The sequence below is a fragment of the Hylobates moloch genome, unplaced genomic scaffold (assembly GCF_009828535.3).
Source record: "Hylobates moloch isolate HMO894 unplaced genomic scaffold, HMol_V3 SCAFFOLD_16, whole genome shotgun sequence".
Taxonomy (NCBI): domain Eukaryota; kingdom Metazoa; phylum Chordata; class Mammalia; order Primates; family Hylobatidae; genus Hylobates; species Hylobates moloch.
In genome coordinates this window covers 55,688,082-55,702,845 of record NW_026652291.1, presented here as the reverse complement: position 1 = coordinate 55,702,845, position 14,764 = coordinate 55,688,082, and the positions used below count along the sequence as shown (strand labels likewise).

At 46.8% G+C, this 14,764-nt stretch overlaps 1 long non-coding RNA gene across 1 annotated transcript; it reads right to left on the bottom strand.

Annotated features, from left to right (window-relative positions):
• Positions 1 to 3,361: 3,361 nt before the first annotated feature.
• On the bottom strand, positions 3,362 to 4,910 carry LOC131381519 (uncharacterized). The gene is made up of 3 exons (XR_009210324.1): positions 4,285 to 4,910; positions 4,032 to 4,101; positions 3,362 to 3,539 (listed from the first exon to the last, which is right to left on the bottom strand). It is a non-coding gene; the product is annotated as an uncharacterized LOC131381519 (long non-coding RNA).
• Between the last annotated feature and the right edge of the window lie 9,854 nt (positions 4,911 to 14,764).

The following is a 14,764-nucleotide window of genomic DNA, read 5'->3' as shown; positions in this document are numbered from 1 at the left end:
TTTTCCAATTGTGACAACAGAGACACAGAGAAGTTAAGTGACTTGCCCAACACCACACAGCTAGTTTTACAGGACCATGCTCCTTGTATAAGTTGTTACACATGGTCCCCCTAGCTTTGTGGCTCACGATCCTCTGTGCAGAACGCTACTGCGGAAAGCAGGGAGAAAAGCTGCGGTATACTGGGACGGAAAGAACAAAGGAAAGCTCTTAAGGCGACAACAAGGACAATGTCTCCAAGGACAGTGCAATTTCTCATCAGTGAGGTACTGGTCAGGCTCCGCAGCCTCAGAGGCCCATCCAGGGTTTCTTCGCTGCCAGAGTCACGCTGTTCAACTGCTCGTAGGGGTGCTTCAGCCCTGGAAAGGAGTCCAGGTGGTAGGGCTGCCGGAGACCTGGCTGGTCTATCCAAAGACAAAGGAGGATGCCATTCCTCTGTAAGTTCTCTTTCAAATGACCTTTCTGAGATACATCCTGTCTGCTTAGTGTCTGCCCTCCTCAGTACATCCTCCCCGGCTCCAAAAAGACACATCCCTTGATATTCATCCAGTTTTCCCAATGGCCTTGGATGCTTGTGACTGTGCTTCCCAGGGGAATGGAGTCATTCCTAGTGCTGGGTTTCTGGAAGGATCTTATCAGAGTGAATGTGGTGTGACGTTTGGATACAGATTGGCTTATCAGCAAAAGCACCTTTTAACATTTATGCTGCCCATTTTCCCTGGAAAATAAGCCTCTGTTTAATCCAAATAATATATGGAGAATGTTCAGAACTGTGATGTTACTGTCTGTTGTTGGAAATTGAAAAGCAGAGAGGAAATATGCTAATACCTCTCTTTGAAATTTCTTCACCTGCCCTCTCAGTATAGTAACAGTCTGTTAGGTCTCAAACCTTTGCACCGTTTATCATTAGGCCATTAATATAATGAATGCCTCTGGCCCTAAAATGTGCACTATTACAATCATTTGGTTTAAAAATATATGAGTATCTCCAATAAAAGAGATGATTATATCAATTTTTAAAAACTTTAAAAATCCAACGGCAAGTCCTCTTGGTTAAACCCATAATATCAGGTCTCACGGTTTTATGTTTTATTTATTTATTTTTTTTGAGACGGAGTCTCGCTCTGTCACCCAGGCTGGAGTGCAGTGGTGTGATCTCGGCTCACTGCCACCTCCGCCTCCTGGGTTCAAGTGATTCTCCTGACTCAGCCTCCCGATTAGCTGGGATTACAGGTGTCTGCCACCACACCAGGCTAATTTTTTGTATTTTTAGTAGAGACAGAGTTTTGCCATGTTGGCTAGGCCGGCCTTGAATTCCTGACCTCAAGTGATCTGCCTTCCTTGGCCTCCCAAAGTGCTGTGATTACAGGCATGAGCCACTGTGCCTGGCCAGGTTTAGTTTTAAACCAATGATTTAAAGTATAATTTAGTTGTTCCTCTGAAGATTATAACTTTAAAAAAAGTCACATTTGGAGATAATTGTTCACATTTGCCTGAGGATGTTTCTATTTGAAAATGCATAATAGAATGTAAAATTATGATTTATAGTAGCTTTCAGTTTATAATTAAAATCAAAATGGGAACATTCAAGTAAATGAAACAACTAGATATTTCTAAAAGGTATTCTTTATATGAAGATTCAAGGTAACATGTTTTGTTAGCATTCTTCCACATTGATTTAAATTGTTTTTTCTGCTTTCGTGCAGGTGAGGTGGGGAGGAGCAGATGTTTTTCCTCTAGTGAGACAATAATTTACTTCCCTATTATTGTTTGACTTTGCCTTGTTTGTGCCTGTGAATTACTAACAGAGGCTTGTAGCACTATCTATGGGGCCTGAAATGTACAATAAGGTGCCAGAAGGCCTTGAGAGAGCTGAAAAAGAAATCATCACTCTAGCCTCACCCCGTCACCTGTCTCCAGGCAAAATAATTCCCTGTCCTTCATGATGATTCGGAGAAGACCAGCCCCATTCAGCTGCTGTTGCCAACCAACCATAGTTCTTGTTACCCTGGGCCACAAGTGCCTTATCCACCAGATTGAGAAAGTTAATGCCAGAGGGAAGTGAGAAACTAACTGTGGAACAGTGGACCCATGTTGCAAAAAACAAAGTTCTAGGGAAAGACTTGTGAACAAAGATGGGTGAGTATGAATGGGGTCTGGCTGGAACATGGCAGAGAAGAAATTCAACTATGCAATGAGATAAAGCAAAGATTCTAATGAAAGACTGATGTGGTCATAAAAACAAACAAAAAACAAACAAACAAAAAACAAGTGCCCAGTGAATACTTCTAACTGAAAAAAAATCTGAAGATGCTGGTCAGAGGATCCTCAGGAGGGAAAAAACCTGACTTTCCTTGTTAAGGGCCTGTGGAGCGAGTAATTGCAGCTTGAACCATGGGGTCTCCTTGGAGCTGCAGGCACCAAGCATCAGATCCGAACACAGAAGCTGGGCCAGTTTGTTAAGTAGGGTGGGGCAGAGACTGTTAGTTGCCTATCCAATATCCAGTCTCCTCTTTTTCCTTAGTCACATAACCCAGATTTTAATCTGGGTGGCAGTGTGCTCAGCTGAAAGACTACACTTGGAAGTCACATTTGCAGCCTGAGGGCCAGTGAGACAGAAGCAGAAGTTGTTGGGTAGTCTTCTGTGGACTCCTTAAGAGGGAATAGACTACTGACAGACTCCTTTTTCTCCTTCTCCCTTCCTCCCATGCCTTTCTGGAACAGGAAGATTAACGTGATGGTTGAAGCTCTAGCTGTCACATTGGACCATGAAGTTATCTTTTTTTTAAAATTAATTTTTAGTTTTATTTCAATAGTTTTGGGGGTATAGGTGGTTTTTGATTCCATGGCTAGGTTCTTTAGTGGTGATTTCTGAGATTTTAGAGCAGTGTACACTGTACCCAATATGTAGTCTCTTATCCCTCACCCCTCCCGACTTCCCCCCACACCGAGTCCCCAAAGTCCACTATGTCATTCTTATACCTTTGCATCCTCATAGCTTAGGAAGTGATCTTGAAGATGAAAGCCATATTCTAAGGATGGCAGGACGAAAAGATAGAACTTTGATGACGCTGTAGCTCCCATACCAGCCTGACTCCAGCCTTCTTTTATATGAGAGAGAAATAAGCTTCTATTTTGTTGAAAACACTGTTACTTCTTCATTCACCCAGGACATCACAAGCTTAGTGATCTTGGAAAGGCTTTGACAGAGGAGTGAAAAACTGGCGTGTTTTGGTTTATTTGTTTCAGTTAAATAAACTGTAAGATAAAGGTGATTTAAAATGACAAAATATAGTCTCTGAGCTCAGTCATAAAAAGGAATCAAGGGATTATGTAATTGTATTATGTATTTATTTGGTCTAAACAAAAAAGAGCTTTATTCTGTCATGTAAGTGAGAAGTCCAGAGGTCACGTGGGCTTCAGGTAAGGCCTCATGTACAGCTGGACGAGTCAATGAAGACCCAGTGTCTTTCTGGCTCTTCTTAGTCTCCATGGTGACGGCTTTATTCTTGGGCTGTCTTGCCAGATGATCACAAGATGGCTGCCAGATACAACCTGAGTTATGGACGTCCTTATTCATGTTTCCTCAGAGAAAGGAAACTTCTTTCCCAGAAGCCCCTGGCAAAGTCACCTTGCATTGGCCTGCGTTGGGTGACTATCCCTAAGCCAATCTCTGGGGCTAGCATGATGGGGGTCACTGGTTGGCTTAAACCTCCCAGGGTCTACCCAGAGAATTGCAACAATGTTAATCCCTGCGAACAGCATGGCTGGGAAGTATGGGACCCTGTTAGGTAAGAGAAAAGAAGAAAAATGCCTGTGGGGAGGCCGCCCTATGCCCTATATTTTTCCTTGTCATCTTCACCAGGTAGTGTTATTTAAAGGACTTTAACATTTTAAAAGGCAAATTGCTCCCAAAAGGTGTATTGCTCTCAAATTTCATTTTCAGTAGCCTGAAACCCAGTATTATTAGACTTATTGATTTGGGGTAAGGCGCGGGATTTCCTGAAAAACTTGCTTCATTCACTCAACTTACCTCATTCATCAATTCCTCGGTAGACATTTCTTGGGTGCTGGTTATGTGTCATACACTCTGCAGGTCTTGCCTGAGAGGATAAACACATCATAAGCCATTAGGATCGGTGGCAGTAGCACATGGGGCACTCGTACTCTTTATGAAGCTCAGGAAGCAAGTAGGAGGGCACGGGAAACAGGACAGGTAAGTTTTGATTGTGAGGAGGGAAGAGGCCTAGGAGTTGGGCATAGGGTGACGCCCAGAGAGACTGCACCTGCATGAGTCCCTCAGCGAGGACCCGGGGTGGGCTCTTGGTTCTTTGAATCTCAGAAAGGGAGGCTGCTGTGAGGGCTGCATTTGGGGACTTGAAGCGGTGCCTGTTTTGCCGTCTTACGAGGGCAGTCTTTGTAATGGGGGTTTCCAGTCCCCCAGTTAGGAAGTCTCTGGGGGAAAGATGACTAGAGTCTGTGGTTCTTGATTTGGGCTTGGAGAGGATTTGGGAGTAAGATGCTAGGAAATGAGAGTGAAATCTCTGAAACTTCCAGGAAGAATCTTCCCCAGTCCAGCTTGTCTGCTGCTCTCCTGACGCTGGAACAGCTTCTCGGGAGTTTTCCATTTTTCATGGCACAATTCTTTCTCCTGCAAGGATAAGAGAATAAGAGCTTCATAACCCAAATAGTTCACAGCATGGTATTCGCCTCTATTTAAAATCATCTCCCACTGGGTTCAATTAACAATGTACATGTCAAATTATGTCACACCCATTACTTGCTCTAATTTGGTCAGGCTGGGTCAGGCAGTCCCTGAACTGATGGAGCTGTTAACCTCCCAGCAGAGAGTCACGGCTGCTGTGCCTACACTGCCCTTGGCCTTGGCTGTGTCAGGGCAGAACACTGTACTGGGAAAGTACTAGGCAGTGCTGCAGAAAAGGTCAAGTTCGTGACGACAGTGACCAGTCATCAACCCCTTTACCAGAGCTTTGCCTCTAGAGATGATTATGTGAATTGAATCGTGGCTCTGTCATTTAGCAGCTGTGTGATCTTGGGCACATTAACTTTTCTGAGCCTCATTTTCCACATCTGTAAAATAAGACTATTAAAACACTTCATTCATATTTATACTTTTAATTATATTGATATTTATTTCACTAGGGTTGTAGTGAGGATTAAATGCCATAATGCATGTAAAGTGTTTTGCATAATGCCTGGCACTTAGCATTAACTCAATACCAGCTATTTAGTAGTAGTATTTAATTTTTTAAAAATCTTGTTTGGTCCCTCAAAACTGGGATTCCTTCTGAGATCACATTCAGGACATATTTCATCAGCCCTCAAGAAACTCGGAGAAGACAGGCAGTCTTTCCTGGAATGGGTAGAGGGGAACCAAAGGATCTGCAATGGTACCTAGACATCAGGATTATTAATATGTGTGCCAAGAGCAACCCTGACTTTAAGAACACCTCTGTGTGGGCACAGAAAGCTTCTTTTTCTGCCTTGGGGTTTCACAGGTCAATCAATCTGTGTGGTCAATCTTTGCGTGTGGTCAATCTGCAGAGCCCCAAGGGAGAAGGTAGAAGGGTGCTGGGCACTCTCTCCATTTTAAATAGAGGTAAACTGGCCGGGCATGGTGGCTCACGCCTGTAATCCCAGTACTTTGGGAGGCCAAGATGGGCAGATCATGATGTCAGGAGATCGAGACCATCCTGGCTAATACAGTGAAACCCCGTCTCTACTAAAAATACAAAAAAATTAGGCGGGTGTACTGGTGGGTGCCTGTAGTCCCAGCTACTTGGGAGGCTGAGGCAGGAGAATAGCATGAACTCGGGAGGCAGAGCTGGCAGTGAGCCAAGATCGTGCCACTGCACTCCAGCTTAGGTGACAGAGCAAGACTCCGTCTCAAAATAAATAAATAAATAGAGGTAAACTGAGGCACAGAGAAGTCTCCACACACGTACAGTACTTTTCATCCCCTCTCAAAAAACAAGGGAAACTGTAGTAACTATAAAGCTAGAGGCAGGATCTCTTGCCCAGAGAGACTTGAGACTGAGGCCAATATTGGGGACAATTACCTTGGTTTACTTTACAAGCACAAAAGCTATGCTTCTTACCCTCTCTTCACATCCAAAAATCTCTGGGGTACATCGGCAGCCTCCTTTATGGTACATCCAGGAGATAGTGTGTTGTAGAAAAAGCCCTGGGTTGTAGTCAAGAAACTTGTACTGTAATCCCAGTCCTGCGAAAGCAGCGATGTGGCCTTGGAAATGTCACTGAACCTAGTACTGTACTTGAGAAACTGAGTGGAAACGTTTGGGCTACATCAGTGGTTCCCAAACCTGGCTGCTCATGAGAATCTATGTGTGTGCATATGTGCATGTGTGCGTGTGTCTGTGTGTGTGTGTGTGTGTGTGTGCTGGGGCAGGGGTAGCTGGAGCCTAGGAATCTGTATGTTGTTTTTTGTTTGTTTTTTGAGACAGAGTCTCACTCTGTCACCCAGGCTGGAGTGCAGTGGCACAATCTCGGCTCACTGCAACCTCCGCCTCCCAGGTTCAATCGATTCTCCCACCTCAGTCTCCCAAGTAGCTGGGATTACAGGCGTGAGCCACCACACCTGGCTGGAATCTGTACTTTGGAAATGTTTAGATGATTATCAAGAGCAGTCACTGTTGGGGACCCTGGAGCAGACGCTTTCTAGAGTGCCTTACTAGGCTCTAACATTTTCTGACTCCAAAGCCTCTTTTAGCACATTCCACAGAATTCAGTCCAAAGGCGATGTCAGCCCTCACAGTCAGCTCCCATGAGCGAATCAGTTTGTGATTCCGTGTGTGCGAGGCTGTCTGTGTGCTCGGGCCCTGGGTCCTCTCTGTTTCTTGGCTAATTTGGCATTGAAGCCTGCATCTTGGGCTCACCTGGGGCCAGTGGTGCCTGGACCCTGACTTGCTCCAGAGGGTCTGGGGCCTTCTTGCCATTGTGCTGTGGTCTAGAACACCAGCTGCACCTGTCCTGAGTCCAAGAGCAGATTAGGAATCCTGACCAGCCTCCCCCACACCCTTGAGGCCAGCGTCCTTCACAGGAGTTTTGAATTCACAGAAATGTGTCTCCAGCTGTCTCAGAGTTATGAAAAGTCTCTGTGTTAATAAAGAGCTGTGGAATGCCAGGGCTAAAGCTGTCTTTAACTCTTCTTTCAAAACATTCAATCCTGACATTCTTTGGCTTAGTAAATGGGGAGGAGGCTTTTGCGTTTGTGTGGGGGCGAAGGAAGGAATAAACTGTGGCTCCCAGAGCTGACTTCTGTCCAGGAAACACAGGTCTAGACATCCTCCGAGTGGCAGAGAGAACAGGAGAGTGGGACTCTGTGGTGGGAGTGACACTGTGGCCCCTCGCCTGCAGGACACTCCAAGCAAGTGGGGTGGGGCTGCATGGGTGAGTGTTGGGGTGCAGTGAGCAGAGGAGGGGGTGCTGTGTGCTCACCCACCATGTGCTCTTGCCCACTGCTGTTGTGTAGGAACACAATCTAGTGTTGCCAAACACGGTGAAACTTGTGATTCTTGGAAGAAATCAGGAATCTCAATTTTACATGAATTTTCCCAATTTTAAAATGATGGCACATTTAATTTTTACAATTCCTTCGGCCGGGCATGGTGGCTCATGCCTGTAATCCCAACACTAGGAGGCTGAGGTAAGAGGATCACTTAAAACCAGGAGTTCAAGACCAGCCTGGGCAACATTGCAAAACCCCATCTCTATTTAAAAAAAAACAAATCATTAAAAAAAAGTCCTTAGACCAAGCAAATTGCACCTTCAGGCTATAGTCTGGGTAGAGTCCTGGCTGCAGGACTGGTCTGGGTGTGCTCTAATATTCTGCCCCCAAATAGGCAGAACCCCAAAGGAGGTCCTTATGTCTTAAGAGCTTAAATCCACCTTACACTTGGTGATGTCCTTTGTTGGAGGGAGAAGGAAGGCTCTGGCTCTCTAAAGCCTTAGGAATCTATTTTCTCTGCCGCTGTATAACAGCCTACTTCAGTGCCATGGATCGGCAGTCCTCACCTTCCTTCTCCCTCTGTCTGTCCCTTGCTCCCAATAAGCCCTGATGACAGAGAGCTCAGATAGGGCCCTCTCCCTGGCTCTGCTCAGATGTGTAGCCAAGCTATAAGCTCTCACACTGTCTCCTTTCCCATTCTAGAAACAAATTTAAACCCAAGTAACAGAGAGGTACCCTGTAACACGAATCACTTTGAGCTATAATTTAGTTTTTAAAGGTAAATAATTTTTTTGAGACATGGTCTCGCTCTGTTGCCCAGGCTGGAGTGCGGTGGTGCGATCATGGCTCACCACAGCCTCTACCTCCCGAGCTCAAGGGATCCTCCCACCTCAGCCTCCAGAGCAGGTGGGACGATTGGCATGCGCCACCACGTCCAGTTAATTTTTGTATTTTTTGTAGAGACAGGGTTTTGCTATGTTGCCCAGGCTGCTCTTGAACTCCTGGGCTCAAACGATCCACCATCCTCAGCCTCCCAAAGTGTTGAGATTACAGGCATGAGCCACTGTGCCTGCCAGGCCAAAGGTAAATAATGTATGTACTTTGATACTGTATCAGAAACTATTTGTGACACATGTCATAGCAAATGAGTGGTGACAACGGAACTTCTATATAGGATACTCTTGGGAGTGGCATTTTGTTTGGGAGCAAGGAATGGCTAAAAGACTTTATGTAAAGCTACATTGTATATTTGTTGTATATTAAACTCTCTTTTTATTTAAATTGCACTTTTTTTTTTTGAGACACAGTCTCACTGTATCACCCAGGCTGGAGTACAGTGGCCCGATCTTGGCTCACTGCAACCTCTGTCTCCTGGGTTCAAGCAATTCTCCTGCCTCAGCCTCCTGAGTAGCTGGGACTATAGGCCTACACCACCACACCTGGCTAATTTTTGTATTTTTAGTAGAGACAGGTTTTCACCACGTTGGCCAGGCTGGTCTTGAACTCCTGAGCTCAGGTGACCTGCGCACCTCAGCCTCCCAAAGTGCTGGGATTATAGGTGTGAACACTGTGCCCAGCCTAAATTGCACTTCTATTTTAAAAACAAAGTTGTGATGGCTAATTTTATGTGTCAACCTGACTGGCCACAGGGTGCCCAGGTGACACCTTGTTTCTGGGTGTCTGGGAGGATGTTTCCAGATGGAATCAGCATTTGTACGGGTGGACACAGTAAAGTCGCTTGCCTTCCCCAGTGAGAGTGGGCATCATCCAATCCGTTGAGGGCCTGAAAAAAAACAAAAGGCAGAGGAAGGAGGAATTTGCCCCTTTTTTCCGGCCTCACTGCTTGACCTGGGACATTTTATGTGGTGAGCCATGACTGCAGCACTGAACTCCAGCCCTCCACTGAGATCTCATCCATCAGCTCCCCTGGTTCCCAGGCTTTCCAGCTTGGGTTGTATTATATCACTAGCTTTCCTGGGTCTCCAGCTTGCAGATGGCAGATCATAGGACTTCTCCACCTCTATGACCCCAGGAGCCGATTCCTCATAATAAATTTCCTTTTATTTACATACACACACACACACACATACCACACACGCACACCACACACACACACCACACACACACACCTCCTTCTAGTTCTGTTTCTCCGAAGAACCCTAATACACAAAGAAAACCTCCAGGAGCCACGCCTTGACACTGCCCCTGTGACTGGTCAGGACACATGCAAGGATAAGAAGGTATGTAGAGACCGCTTTGTTCAGATGGGGAGGAAAATGGTCGAATGAAGTCCCAGAACAACCCAGGGAAAGTGTAGACCCTACTACTCAGGCAAAAATTCAATTTTGAGGGTGAGAATTTTCAGCCTGGTTCCTGAAAATGTCCTAGACAAGGAAGATGCATTCTCACCACCACGCTGGACCATTCTGGATAAAACCAAACCTGCTTCTTGGCAAAGGTCAGTGGTAATGTCAGTAGTGTCTCAGACACCTGCCCATGGATGCCTTCTGCCAGGCAGCCAGATGGCTCATTACGACCCACATGTAGCCCTCTAGGCCTGGTGCCCTGGCTTGGTGGCAGCAGATGGCCTGGGGGACAGGGGCTTGGTCTCATTGCTCAGTGTTCCCAGAGACCGTCTTGGGATTAGCAAACTCAGGGGACACCAAGGAAGATTTCCTTAGACCTGGGTGGACCCAACTTAGAGTTTACTTCTAAGTAACTTCTAAACTCTAGAAAAGTAGAATAAAATGAAATATACTTATTACTTGCCAGGAAGTGGTTGAATTCTTGCTGTTACCATAACGCTATTTGGTATTATTTCAAGTAAGTAATCAGAGGGTTTCAATATTTAAAAATAAATAATGGCTGGGTATGGTGGCTCAAGCCTGTAATCCCAGCATTTTGGGAGGCTGAGGCGGGCAGATCATGAGGTCAGGAGATTGAGACTATCCTGGTTAACACAGTGCGACCCCGTCTCTACTGAAAATATAAAAAACTAGCTGGGTGTGGTGGCGGGTGCCTGTAATCACAGCTACTCGGGAGGCTGAGGCAGAAGAATCGCTTGAACCCAGGAGGCAGAGGTTGCAGTGAGGTGAGATCGTACCACTGCACTCCAGCCTGGGTAACAGAGTGAGATTCCGTCTCAAAAATAAAATAAAATAAAATAAAATAGAAATAAATAAATATACAAGAAAACCACTGACCCTTCACTAAATTGGTAGTTGTCATCACACTTAATCGCTGCCTTGCCGGCATATCATTCCCTTCTGGAAAACCCATCATCAGCAGCTGGCAGGAACTCGCACCGTTCTTACTTAAATTTATCTGTTAATAGATGGTTTCACTGCAACTTTTTTTTTCTTAACTTTTAAGCAGTAGCAATTCAACGCTGAAAAGGAATGTGATGTTTATTGCTGTTTTCCCCTAGGAACAAAGAAATCTGGCAGGACACACACAGGTACAGCATGGACCTGTTTTCGAAGTTATGCATAATGATTTTTTAAGTTGGAGTGTGTTTGGATGAGAAGGGACAAGAAAGCTGCTTCTGCAGGGGAGGTGGTCCCCACTGCAGCTTCATCTGTCCCTAGGCCACCTCCCTGCAGCCACCCCAGGCAGTCGCGCAGGACGTCATGTCCTGGCTGCTTTCCTCTGAGTCACAGAGCTCACCACAGCACTTCTTCCTCCGCCTCTTTCAGGCCTGGCCAGCCAGGAAGTCACAACCACAGCTAAGAGGTTCTGTGCTGAGCATCTTCAGTAGCCCCCAAGTGAGGCCAGAGGCAGATGGTGATGGGTCTGAGGCGTCTGAGGCTTGGGGCCACTTCACAGGACAATCATCTTTATACTTTTCATTTTGGTTTTAGAACTCTGTGGGATTTCTTTATCTCAAATGCCCTTATCAGTCTGCAGATCTCCTGAAGGCTCATCTGGTTTGCTAGGTCTTAGTCTGCTCAATACAGATGATAAGATAGTGGGTGAAACAAGAGGTTTGGTAACATAAGTTCCTGATGACATGAGATGTACCCAGTATATGTGCAATTTCTCAACACGTTTGGCCTAAATACTTGCAAATACACCATCCTGAGCTGAGAGAGTGACTTTCTTTGATTTTTTTTTTTCTTTAAGCAATGACATTAATCCAACAACAATCACTGGAGAATGCCTACTATTTTCCAGGCATTCTCACAAGACCACCAGATTCAATGTGAGAGATCCCCTGCCCTCTAGAGTTTTACAGGTTAATGGAAAGGGGTTTTTACCAAGAAGCGCAAATCCAAATTACTCTTGTTTCTTCTGTTAGCAACTTCACACTCAGGAGTAAGCAGCAGCAGCCAAGGGGCACAGAGCCACAGGCTAAACACGGTCCACAGCTTCCTGAAATCAAAGGGCTTCAAAGATTTGGAAGACGCATTTCTTTTTATTTTTAAAGCAACCACACACCTATTCTGGAATAGTGTACAAAAATCTCATAGGCCATCCCGACCCCTAACTGAATCCCCTCTTCCACCGTCAGAGGACGAGGGCACTTTTTGGCATGATGGAGAGAAGGGAGGGGGTGGGGGTGGCCAGAGAGACGGCTGGAGTGGAGGCGGGAGCACCAGGGTGGGGTGAAGGCAGAGGCACCACGGGAATGTAAACTGCAGGACGCATCCTGAGGCAGTCAAGGTTCGGGGCATTCTTGTGGGTGGTCACTTGGGCCCTAGATTAAAGGCAGAAACACAGAAATGCCTTGGGGGACTTTGTAAACTTCAACAGCTCTATCTGTTGTTTCAGAAATGAGGGAGAAACATTCACCAGAAGCTTCAGACTGGGAGGAGGCAGAGTCTTTGAAGCAACCCAGGGGGGGCTTCTTAGCTGCAGCGGTGTCTTCTTTGAAGTTCAGTCCACCCTCCCCAGGAAGCCAAGAGGCTCTCAAGTGCTTGCAGCGGAGAAGCTTCATAGAACAGAAAGAGCAGACAGAGGCACGCTGCGCCCTCCAGCACGGCTGCCTGGCAGGAAGCTTTGCTGAGTAACTTTGGTTTTAGTTGGAAACCTTCTGTCATGTTCCCGTCGGGGCAGGGTGGGGAGTGTGGGCTGCACTGTGGCGAGTGGGTTAGATTTCCTCCTTCCATGCAGTGGACAGGGATGTGGGATGGGGGCATGAAGCCATGGACAAGTGGATAACTGACCTTGAGAAGATGTAGAGGTCACCACAGAGGGTTTCCAGCTCACGAAAGCATTTCTGCTATGGGGAGGACAAAGGACGCTGGCCTATGGAACAAGCCACCGGAGATTCCAGAGTAGAGCCCTGCCCAGGCCTCCAGACTTGTGGCTTTAATTATCCAGTTAGTCATAGGTTTACTGTCATCCAAGTTTAAGAAGCTTGACTGTGACCCATGTGCAAAAAAAGGTTGTTCAGGCTTTTTTTTTTTTTTTTTAAAGCCACTCTGGGCTGTTCAGCAGGCTGAGGCAGGATCCTCAGAGCCCACCAGCCCTGGAGAAGTTGCGACTGCCTACCTGCACTTTTCTTTCTTAGGCACTTTTATCTTGAACACAGAGCCTCAGGCATTGGCTAGTCAGGTTAGTCTGGAAAAACTTAAGAGCCAACAGTTTATTTCTGCTCTAAGGGCAGTTGCACAAGCACAGAGCACATGGCGAGCAGAGCCCAGATTACAAGGCTGGGAAGGGCGGGGCGGGGGGGCGGTGCAGGTGAGGTGCTTCGGCCCTGACGGGCGCTGGGCTACTCACCCAGTTTTACACGGGAAGTGGTAGGGCCCTGTCTCCCCTGGTCCCTGCCCATGCCCCGGGAGAAATAGGTATGTTTGGGTGGTACCCTCCTGCATGGGCAGAGGCAGGTGATTGTATCGCCAGCCCTGGAGCTCAGCGTGCACAGCTTGGGCTTCCATTTGGGGGAACCTGATCCTTGGACTTGAACACTCTGCTCTTTGTGTTTTGCACAATAGGAGAGTCCTGCTCCTCGCTTAGCTCAGCACAGCGAGTCCCCTGGCTTCAGCTTCCCTCCCGAGCACCTGATGGTTGTTGGTTTACTGTGACTCACTGCCATTATATCTGCCTGGGCTTATGTTTCCAGCATCTCACCAGAGCCGTTGTGACCCATCTCCTGGGCAAAGCCTTCCACGCAGAGGCTGCCGGGCCAGCAGGAGAGGAGACCCAATCCATCCGTCAGCATTTGAATAATTCCATCCACACATACTTCTCTTCCAAACACCTGGGCTATTTTCCTTTCCCTGAGCCATGCAAGCCCAAGGCGCCAGCAGGGTTGCGTGCTCTCAGGAGCAGGACACGTCACATCAACTTGAGTGCTCCAGGAGCCCTGCCACAATGGTTTCTTTGTGAGGTCATCTTTGCAGCGGTTTCCTGAAGCTGTGGCCTCCTTCCTGGTATCTTCACACATTCTAGGTGTTTCAATTCAGTAAAAACATAAGGGCCTTTTGACTGCTCACTCCTGCACTTCACACTGGGAAGGACACAGAAGTCCCCAGAGAGTGTCCTGGACGACAAAATGTAGTTCAGAGGTATCTAAGGTGGGTTCCACCCAAAAGGGTCCCACAAAGAAAGAATTCCAGGGCCAATTAAATTTGGGGATCTGCATAGTCCATCTCTCTCTTGGTGATTCAAAACATATATTTATATATATTAAAGGTTCTGAGAAGTCCTGTAAGTAAATCCTGTTCCGCTTTTTAACCCACCATTTCCCAAACCCAGCATGCTACTCTTTTCATATAACACCTACTTATATCTGAAGGAACTAATTGATATCTTTTGAGATATATTTTAGGAAATGATCTAACAGTGGTTTTCAACCTAAGGAAACACCTCACTAGAAAGTGCTTGGGCACAGGAGGTGGCATTTTGGGTTGTCACAAAGATGGGGAGGTGCTACTTCCATTTCATACATAGGGGTTGTGGGGGCAGGGGCAGCTAGTGCTGTTACAGTGATGATGCAATGCGGCCCCGTCCCAAGCGGGGTGGGGGGCACTGTCCTGCCCTAAATGCCCACAACTCTCCCCACGCCACTCTCCCACCTCACTGAGAAGCAGTGGTTGGACCTACGCTCAGCATTGTGTTCCCAGGCCCTCTCTGCGGGTTCAAATGTCTCTTGATGTCCTCTTGGTCTCTGCCTCCTTGCTTCCTCTAGTTGGGATGCCTGCACGCTGGAGAGAGTTGGGTCTTTTGTGGCTTTTGTGGCTCTGGTCCCAGGAGGAGATGACAGACACAACCAGAGGGCAAGATTCCATGGTTCCACGGTTCCATCTACTCTGGAGGCGAAAAAGGGGTGT